Source organism: Fukomys damarensis, unplaced genomic scaffold, assembly GCF_012274545.1.
Source record: "Fukomys damarensis isolate Sample0158 unplaced genomic scaffold, DMR_v1.0_HiC HiC_scaffold_35, whole genome shotgun sequence".
Lineage (NCBI taxonomy): Eukaryota > Metazoa > Chordata > Mammalia > Rodentia > Bathyergidae > Fukomys > Fukomys damarensis.
In genome coordinates, this window is record NW_022900947.1 from 8,535,285 (window position 1) to 8,544,093 (window position 8,809).

Below are 8,809 nucleotides of genomic sequence, written 5' to 3' on the forward strand. Positions count from 1 at the left end.
CCCACAACCCCGCCAACATTTGTTATTGTGTGATTTCTTGATAGCAGCCATTCTTTGTGGGGTGAGGTGGAATCTCAGTGTTGTTTTCATCTGCATCTCTCGAATGACCAGTGATGTGGAACATTTTTTCAAATATTTACTTGCTGCTTTTACTTCTTTGTCTGAGAAATATCTGTTGATTTCGGAGCCCACTTTTATTAGCAAGAAGCACAGGGGAGGAGGTAGTGTTTCAGGAAAAGCGACCAACCGCAGTAAGATTAGGGCAATGAGATAGGGACCAAGTTTAACATCTCAAAGGAATCAAGTTGAAGTCCCTCCCCATGGGATGCCTGCTCTTTTTTTTTTTTTTTTTTTTTTTTTTTTTTTTTTTATGATCAGGAGTGCTGGGATTATGGCTTTCCCACACAACCAGGAAATCTGCAACCTTCCCCATATTTCTCTATGCCTAGAGCAACTCACACCAGCCTCAGTACTGCGGGACCTAAGTCACATAGACTGATCCCTAACATTTTCCTTTCACAGTTGGTCCCTAACACACAAGACCTTCAGAGAAGGTTTTTGGCTTAGTAGCAGCGAGGAACTCAGTGCAGCCATTGAATCTCTGTGAGAGTGGCCGACAAACAAGGGTAGACTTTCCCCGAATATTTTTCATTTAACTAAACAATTGCTGAACACCTCCAAAATTCCACAAACCATTGTAAATGATGAACTCAATCTAGAGGGAAATCAGTATGATCAGATAATAGCAGACCTACAATGCATGTTTTTACAGGTGAATTTCTGTGACTCTATAGAAGCTGAGAGGAAGACATTCTTGACTCCATAAAAAGGACTTTTTCCAAAAAATTGGGAAGTAAGACTTTTACCTTTGGTGTGAGCATGTCATATTTAAAGGCAATTGTCTTCTCTTCTACCCCACCTCTTCTCTTTCCCTTCCTCCAACCCTCCTGTCCTCCTTCTCGCTCTTCCTTCAAACACCACTTATTGAGTATTTCTATCAACAATATGCAAAGCATTTGAGACTGGTCCTTGTTCTCAAAAAAGCCTAAATAAGCAATATAGAAGAGCATGTTAAAGAAACTACAAGTATTTTGCTTTGGTTGAGTTATGATATTGGTGATATAGCTAGGATTACCAAAGTTCAGTTAATCCTGGTTAAGTTAGAATTTTAGATAAAGAATAATTTTTTAGCATAATATATCCAAATATTGCATAGGACATAGATATACAAAACATTATCACCTAGGTGTCCCCCCCCCATTTTTTGCCAAGTTGGGCAACCCTACCTATAAGTGAATCTAAGGAAATCCGGTTAGAAATTTAGGCATGCATAATGAAATTTAATAAGGCATTCTAAGGTGATTGAATGTCTTACTTCCAATTATAGGGAGCCATTGAAGTGTGTTAGTCAAGGGAATAGCACATTTATAAAGATCGTTCCATCCACAGTGAAGATTGAGAGACTCAGAGGCTCAGCCCTAATTTCTCTCACTTGTGCCTGGCACCATCATTATTTTCAAGAATTTGGTGGTCTCTTGGCCACTCCTCAGATATTTCTAAGTAGCATTGTGAGACTCCAAATATTCAAGTCTGAGTATTCTGAACTAATGTGAACACTGAGGGATTCTTTTTCATCTGTGTATCAGATAGTTAGGCCAGTAGCTTCAAACTTGTGCTGTCTCAATCCATTTTATGTTGCTATAACAAAATGCCATTACTTGAGTAATTTATAATAAAAAGGAATTAATTTTTACAGTTCTGGAGGTCAGGAAGTTAAGATTAAAAGTCTCCACCTGATGAGGATCTTCTTGCTATGTCATCTGATTGCAGAAAGATGGCCTGGCAAGAGAGAGCATGCCAGGGAGGCGGGGGGCGGCAGAACCGGCCTTTGTAACAGTCAGTTTTCTGGTCATGAGTCCACTCTTGGAATAATGACATTAATCCATTCATGAGTTTTGGAGGCAGCAAACATTGAAACCATCACATGTTTGTGTATGTTATCAGTTTTAAAGGTGAAATCATCCAACATGGAACTCTGCATGTGTGGTACAGGGACAGGAAACCTGCATGTTTCTGCTACACCTCCATCCTTTTTTTTTCTCACTAAGCTGCTAAGTTGCTGGGCTTGAACTTGTACTTCTCCTGCCTCAGCCTCCCAGAATGCTGGAATTATAGGCATGCCCTAGTGTACCTAATTAGGCATTGAACTTCTATTGTATGCAGCAAATAAAGTAGGAAAGTAAAACTTGCTGTAAACAAATCTTTTTTGATTTGCTTTAATGAATAAGATAAGAAGCAATTGGAATTTAAAATATCAAGAGGATGTAGAAAAAAATACATTAAATATACTGATGTATTCTTCTCATATCTTGTTTTCTAATAAGTTATTTGTTTATCAAGTAATAATTTACATATTAAACCAAAGTCTCAGAAAATTAGAAAAAGAGTATATGTATGTATCAGTCTTTATACACATACATGAACACATACATAGATAACATACATCAAGCACTAGGTCTTTTAGATTGATGGCTACAACTAGATAAAGAAAAGGAACAACTGTAAATGGTCAGTTGGATGACTTAAAAACATTACCATGTGATGAGTAGAGGCCGTTGGTATGTTCTTTAGGACTGCTCGTATCAGAGCAGTAATACTTGGAAAGAACGGACTCGTGACTTTGTAGCAGGAGGGGGCAGAGTAGAAAGGGCAGAATTTATGTAACACTTCACAGTAAAATGATGCATTAGCAAAGGGATTAGCATGCAGTAGGCATGATACCAATAGTATCATTCTACATCTGAGAAGGAGGAGCAATAAAACTCATTTATTAGCAGGGGAAATGGATGGTCTGGCGGAGAGCAGTGGAAAGGTCTTATTTTATGTGCTACTGAGGAATGGAGATGGGAAAGCAGAAAAACAAACCTTTGTGGAGCACACACTGAACCCTCAGAGATGTTAAGAACATGCATTTGCTCACAGATCAGCTCAATGAAATCTCTCCACCAGCTTCACTCTTCCAGGACATATTTTGTGATTTTACTTTACACACGAAGAAGCCAATGCCGAGCAGGACTAAAGATCTTCGTCCTTTGTCACAGATTGAGTGACAAACCTGAGATTGGAATTTGGATCTATGTTTATGCTGTTTCTAATCCACCAAATGGCTGTCCGTAGTTTCTGTTGGATGCTATCTCACCATAGGGAAATTAAAACCATTGCTTTTTCTCTTGACGCAGAATTTTCTACCCTGGCTCTCTAGGGGCCTACAAAACAACAGTTTTTATCCAGATGCTATTACTCTCTTGTACCTGAGACAATTGGTTAGTGACTTCGTCAAGGTCACGCTGAGCCAAGCCTCGATCTGACCTCACCATCACTCCTGCATCAGACAAGGTCCACACTGAGAAGCCTCTGATGTACTGAGCTTTATATCCGAACAGAAACAACCCTGCATCCTCACACTCAGCATTGCTGAAGTCAAGGCAAAAAGTATGTGAGTCAAGTTCATTTAAGCAGGGAGGATGAACCCCAGGCTTAAAATATGTAAATCATTGTGTTCTTTGTCATCACTATCTGGAGATCATCCTACCTGTTTAGGGTTGTACTTCATGAGTTACAGTTTCTTAAAGTTTAAGTTAGTTTCACCTGCTCTCTTAAAATTTAGAAACAAGTGCTTCAATATGTCTAGGACCATTTCAACATTAGAGCATTTGGATTACACAGAATCTACACTTAGAAGGACCTGGAGTCAGATGCAGTCTGCTTACTTCTGTAATTCAAGTTTTATTGGAGCACAGCAACCTACATCTGCTCCTGTAACATCATCTGCTTTTGTGATACATCTGAAGGCCGAATAGCCACTATGAAGAGAGTGTGGTCCACCAAACTGAAAAAAAGCTTACTCCTGACCCTTTCAGTAAGTATTTGCTGACTTCTGGCCTATGAAAATAGGAGATAACTTCAGTCTTCCATTTCCAATCAGGTTGCATACATGATGCTTAATTCCATCTTCCCAAAGAAGTCATTAATTTTTTATTTGACAGCACTAAAATTTGCTCAGGCATTTTTTTCACCACAAAATACTCATTGGGAAATTGTTTTTTTTTAAAGATTTAAAAATATTTGTATAAAAATATTCATCAAAGCACTGCGATCTAGTTTTCATCTCTATTTTAGAGAGAAAAATATATTTAGGCATAGAGAATTTATTTTTCGAAATGCAAAAGAGAGAAAAATTTGGACTACATGTCTGGTCCTCAGCTGTGTGACGGCCGCAAGGAAGCAGGGAGGACAGAGTTCTTAACCTTTGGGAGATCAGTCAGTATCAACCCAAGTTATACTCAGTAACATGTCAGGTTTTGAACTCAGGTTTACAGGGTTCCAAAGTGCACTTGAACTTTTCAAGTTGAATTTTGGGAGGTGCTTTGCTAACACCCTTCATGTATCATGAGCTAAACAGACAGACACATAATAACCAATAACATGGCTTCAATTTTCCTACATGGCACAGTGACTTAGACATATTTTGGGGGGATTATAATAATACCAGTTAGTTTGAATCTTTTTTTTTTCATTAAGTTTATTGTTACATTTTAGGTATACGATACATTTACATTCATCACTGGGATCTTGTCCTTTTCATGACGTATCTTGGTTCTTATTTTTTCCCATTCCCCTGCCCTCCCTTCACCCCCTCTATCCTTCCCTATTTATAAAGACTTTGTTTCCATTTTTTCCTTTAATTATACTTTTTCTCTTCCCTTCTTTCTTTTTCCCAACCCCTCCCACTTCCCCTACTCTTTTGGACATTTTCTTCATATTTCATATTATCAATTATACATTTCTATCCTTATTTAGACATTTTTATATATTAAAATTAGGCTGGCTGTTTTAAGGAAGAGAATGCAAATTTCAAATGAATATTTAAGATAAAAGACTTCAAATAAATTAAAGCTTGCAGAGCCCCTGGGAGTGCAATATTCTTCATGGAATACTTTTACTTACAGGTAAGAAGAAAAGAGAAGAAGAACCAACTCTTTAAAAACAATGCACAAAGGAAAGCTCCCTAACAGCTAGGATTTAAACAGAAGGAAGCAAGAAAGAAAAAGTTTAAAAGACAGAGGCCTCAGATGTAAACTTGAAAATGACTTTCACTGAGTGTTGTTGGTCAGTCTGCCGCTGAGCAGCCTAATTAAGACATCTGCTAAGACTTACCAATTGATGGGGGTCTCACTGTCACACCATTTTAATTGACACGCTGTGATTCTGTTCCACATGAACATCATAAGTGGTCCTCCTAAAAGAAAGATCACTTAAATTAAAAGTGGGCTGTAAATGGGGATTTGTGATGTTAATAGGCCAGTGTAGCCTCTCTGTCATTTACATACATTTCCATTTTTCCCAGTGCACATTTGCATATATTGGAGGATGTCACTGAAGGTTTTGCAAGGGCAATAATAGCATGGTGATGAGCATCCCACTGGCACAGTGTCCAAAGAGTCATTTCTCTGACCTCCCCTCAGTGCTAATTTTGGAGACCCTTGGAGTGTCCATCATTAAGAACAAAAACCCATGATCTGAAAAACAAGAACTCAGCCTATTTACCCAGGTAAAAGAAATATTTGGAAGACTGAAATTGGTTGAAGTATGGAGTCTACCTAATGTATGGAGGAGACTTGTTTAATACTTTAAAATCTTAGTACATTAAACTAGAAACTCAAGGATTCTGCCCTATTTGGTGGCCCATTGAGATTCATCGCTCTGATAGCCTAATATAGGGAACAGGGCTCGGCAAAGCAGTTTCAGGGGAAGGGGGATGAAGTTAGTCTACCAGACCAGATTTTAGTTGTGCGTCTGCCCCTATCTGCTCTGTGCCCCTATGTATCTCAGTTCTGCGACTATAAGTTCTGTGTATTAATAGAATTTCATATTATGTCTCTGGCAAAGATGGAGATAATGCATGTAAAAGTGCTTGTATGGAAACTTGAATAAATGAAGGCGACTAAAGCAAAGAAACAAAGCAAAGGAGAAGATGATGCAATGTTCAATTTTCCTTGACCCATTATGAGATTTTCTCCAGTTATTGGGATTATATAGAAAAGAAATGGTACTTTCAAAGGGACTTCCAAGAAGTATTTTGAAAAACTAAGTCAATCAGATCAAGTATAATAGTGTAGTTAAACCCCTACTTCTCGTAAACTTTCCTATCACTCGAGCGTCATATTTTATAATGGCAGGTCTGAAGGACTTGAGAAGTCTGAGTTGAAAAACTGCTCTCTGTGTGTCCTAGCAGTCAGCTAGACAGTTCTTTTGTACAATTTCATTTGCTATCATATCTTTTTCTCTCATTTCCTTTCCTATTTTTTGTGCTATTGAGGATTGAACACAGATCCTTTGCACTGATCCACATCACCAGTCCTTTCTATTTTTTAAAATTTTGAGACAGGGTCTCACTAAGTCACTAAGTTGCTCAGGCTGGGGTCAAGCTTGTGATCAGCTTACCAGATTGCTGGAATTACAGGAGTGCACCACCATACTCAGTTCATTTGTTTCTTGAGTACATACTCGCTTGGCTTCCTTTAGAACTCTTGCCCTACCCATCACAATGCAGATTAAAACAGCACTCACTGGTATCTCTCCACCTCCAAAGGAACAGATTTTTATAGTAATCCACTCCCAATTTTTATAGCTTATTATTAAGAATCAACTCAACTAGTTTTAGTTGCAAATTCATCCTTGTTTCTTATTTTAATCCAGACAATTAAATAGGACGGCAGCAAATGCTCTGTTGTGTCTCTTCCTGAATAAGCAGAATCCCCTAAAATCCACATCCCACCGGCTGACTTATGCCACAGGATAGGGAGACATAGTAAGGTATAATAAGTACCTTATATAAGGGATGGGAGTGTGCTAGGAGGATTATAGGGGTCAGGAGGACTGCGAAGGATAGACAGGCACCAGAATATCATGTAGACAAGTAAGAATGATATATATACATATGTGTCTTACCAGTGGTGACAGACATGAGAATTTTAGGGTGCTTAGGCAAGTTGTAAAGATCTTGATACTGTCCTACTTTATTACTGTAGCTGACAATGCCAGTCACATTTGTATGTATATCAGTCAGTTTTCTCATTGCTACAACACAAAACCCAACACACACAGTTCAGAGGAGGAAAGCTTTAATGTGACTCATGGTTTCAGAGGACTTAGTCCATGGTAAACTGACTTCAAGGCAGACACATCATGGTGGAAAGGCATGGTAGAGCAAAGAAGCCAAGTTCATGACAATTGGAAAGGAGAGTAGGGAAACAGCTCCAGCGAGGAAGGGTCCAGGGGCCAGACATAGTATGCAAGGTCATGTATCTATGAGCCACCCAGATAAACCAAGAAGTGTGCTTTACTAATACGGTGGGCCTTTCTTAATCAAGTGGAAATATCGCATTTAATGGTCACTGTGCATGTGTGTGTGTGTGTGTGTGTGTGTGTGTGTGCGCATATTTGTGCGTGTATGTGTTTAGCATCATGATTTGGAATAATTTTTCTTTTCATTCCTTTGGAGAATGCCTCTCTGAACCTGTGTCATCTTGATGAGGTATGATCATTACTCTATCCTTAGGTCCTGCTAGAGAAAGCACACGTGTCCTGATGGGCCAAGTCCCCTACTTCTGGGCAATGTGGTTGGCTAAGTTGTGCATGACCAGCTGTCTTACCTAGACTTAATATGTGGATTTGGGGAGTACAGCAGTTTTTCCATTCTTCTTGTGAAACTGGAAAGCTTCAGGTTTAGAGATGAATGTAGTTTTGTGAAGAGAAACTTTTAAAAGATGAAGGCAAGTCTGGTTGAGATATGGAGAGAAAAACAGATTCCAGGATGTCTCTGAGCCTGAAATCCTAGATGTGTAAACTGAGGAATTTGCTCACACTTCAGCTCATCTGATCTGAGTATCTCACACTTGTAATTTAAAACCAATTAAGACTTGGAAAGGAAGGGAAAGAGAGATGCACAACCAAATGAACGAAGTAGGAAATCAAGTGTTGGCAGAAGATATGAGGCCAGTGGATTGGGAAGAGGTTAGGCTGTATTTCGGCAAGGAAATAGAACTCATCTGGCTTTTAATTAACCTTTATCTAGCTTTTCTCCTGTGGATATTATGCTTGTAATATCCTTACAAAGCCCTAATTATTTTGGGGCAGGTGTCATAATTCTTAACATCAAATTCCCGCTCTCTATGTAGCATGTGACAAAATCTGTCCCATCAAGCCACACAGGATTTTCCACTTTAAAGCCCTGTTAAAATAATGTGAAAAAAATTTGAGAGAAACAAGATTGAGAAGCAATGTGATATCACAGAAAGAATATTGGTTTTTAAATTAGAGACTGAGCTTGGAATAAACATTTTGACACCTCCTTGGGAGGTATTTACTTTGTGACTCTGAGCTTTTGTTTCTTCAGTGTGGAAATTGGGATGAGAATAGTAATAGTCCTTACCTCACATGATGTTCATATGGGTAGCATGATGTACTATACATGATGTAGATGGGTCAGCATTAAGTATAACAAACAGCTTCTCAATATTTTCTTTCTTGCTTCCAGATCTAGCACTCTTAATGGTATCCAAAGAGACAGAATAAATATCTCCACCCCCAAAGCACAGGTGGAATCCTTTTGGGGGCAAAAATTAGTGGAGTCGTTCATTTAAAAACGATGATGATGATGATGATGATGATGCAATAGAAGGTGGTTTTTGGCTCTTTGTGAGGAGGATGTTTTAGGTTGAACCTCTGGATGATTTTTTTTTTGGTG

General features: G+C 38.7%; 1 long non-coding RNA gene across 1 annotated transcript in view; it reads right to left on the reverse strand.

Annotated features, from left to right (window-relative positions):
* The window catches only part of LOC104874670, a 33,214-nt gene extending 24,627 nt beyond the window's left edge, over window positions 1–8,587 (reverse strand). Inside the window, exons 1-2 of the long non-coding RNA XR_783833.1 lie at window positions 8,495–8,587; window positions 5,218–5,299 (exon numbers count right to left, since the gene is read on the reverse strand). This is a non-coding gene — a long non-coding RNA (uncharacterized LOC104874670). The remainder of the gene's footprint in view (window positions 1–5,217; window positions 5,300–8,494) is intronic.
* Between the last annotated feature and the right edge of the window lie 222 nt (window positions 8,588–8,809).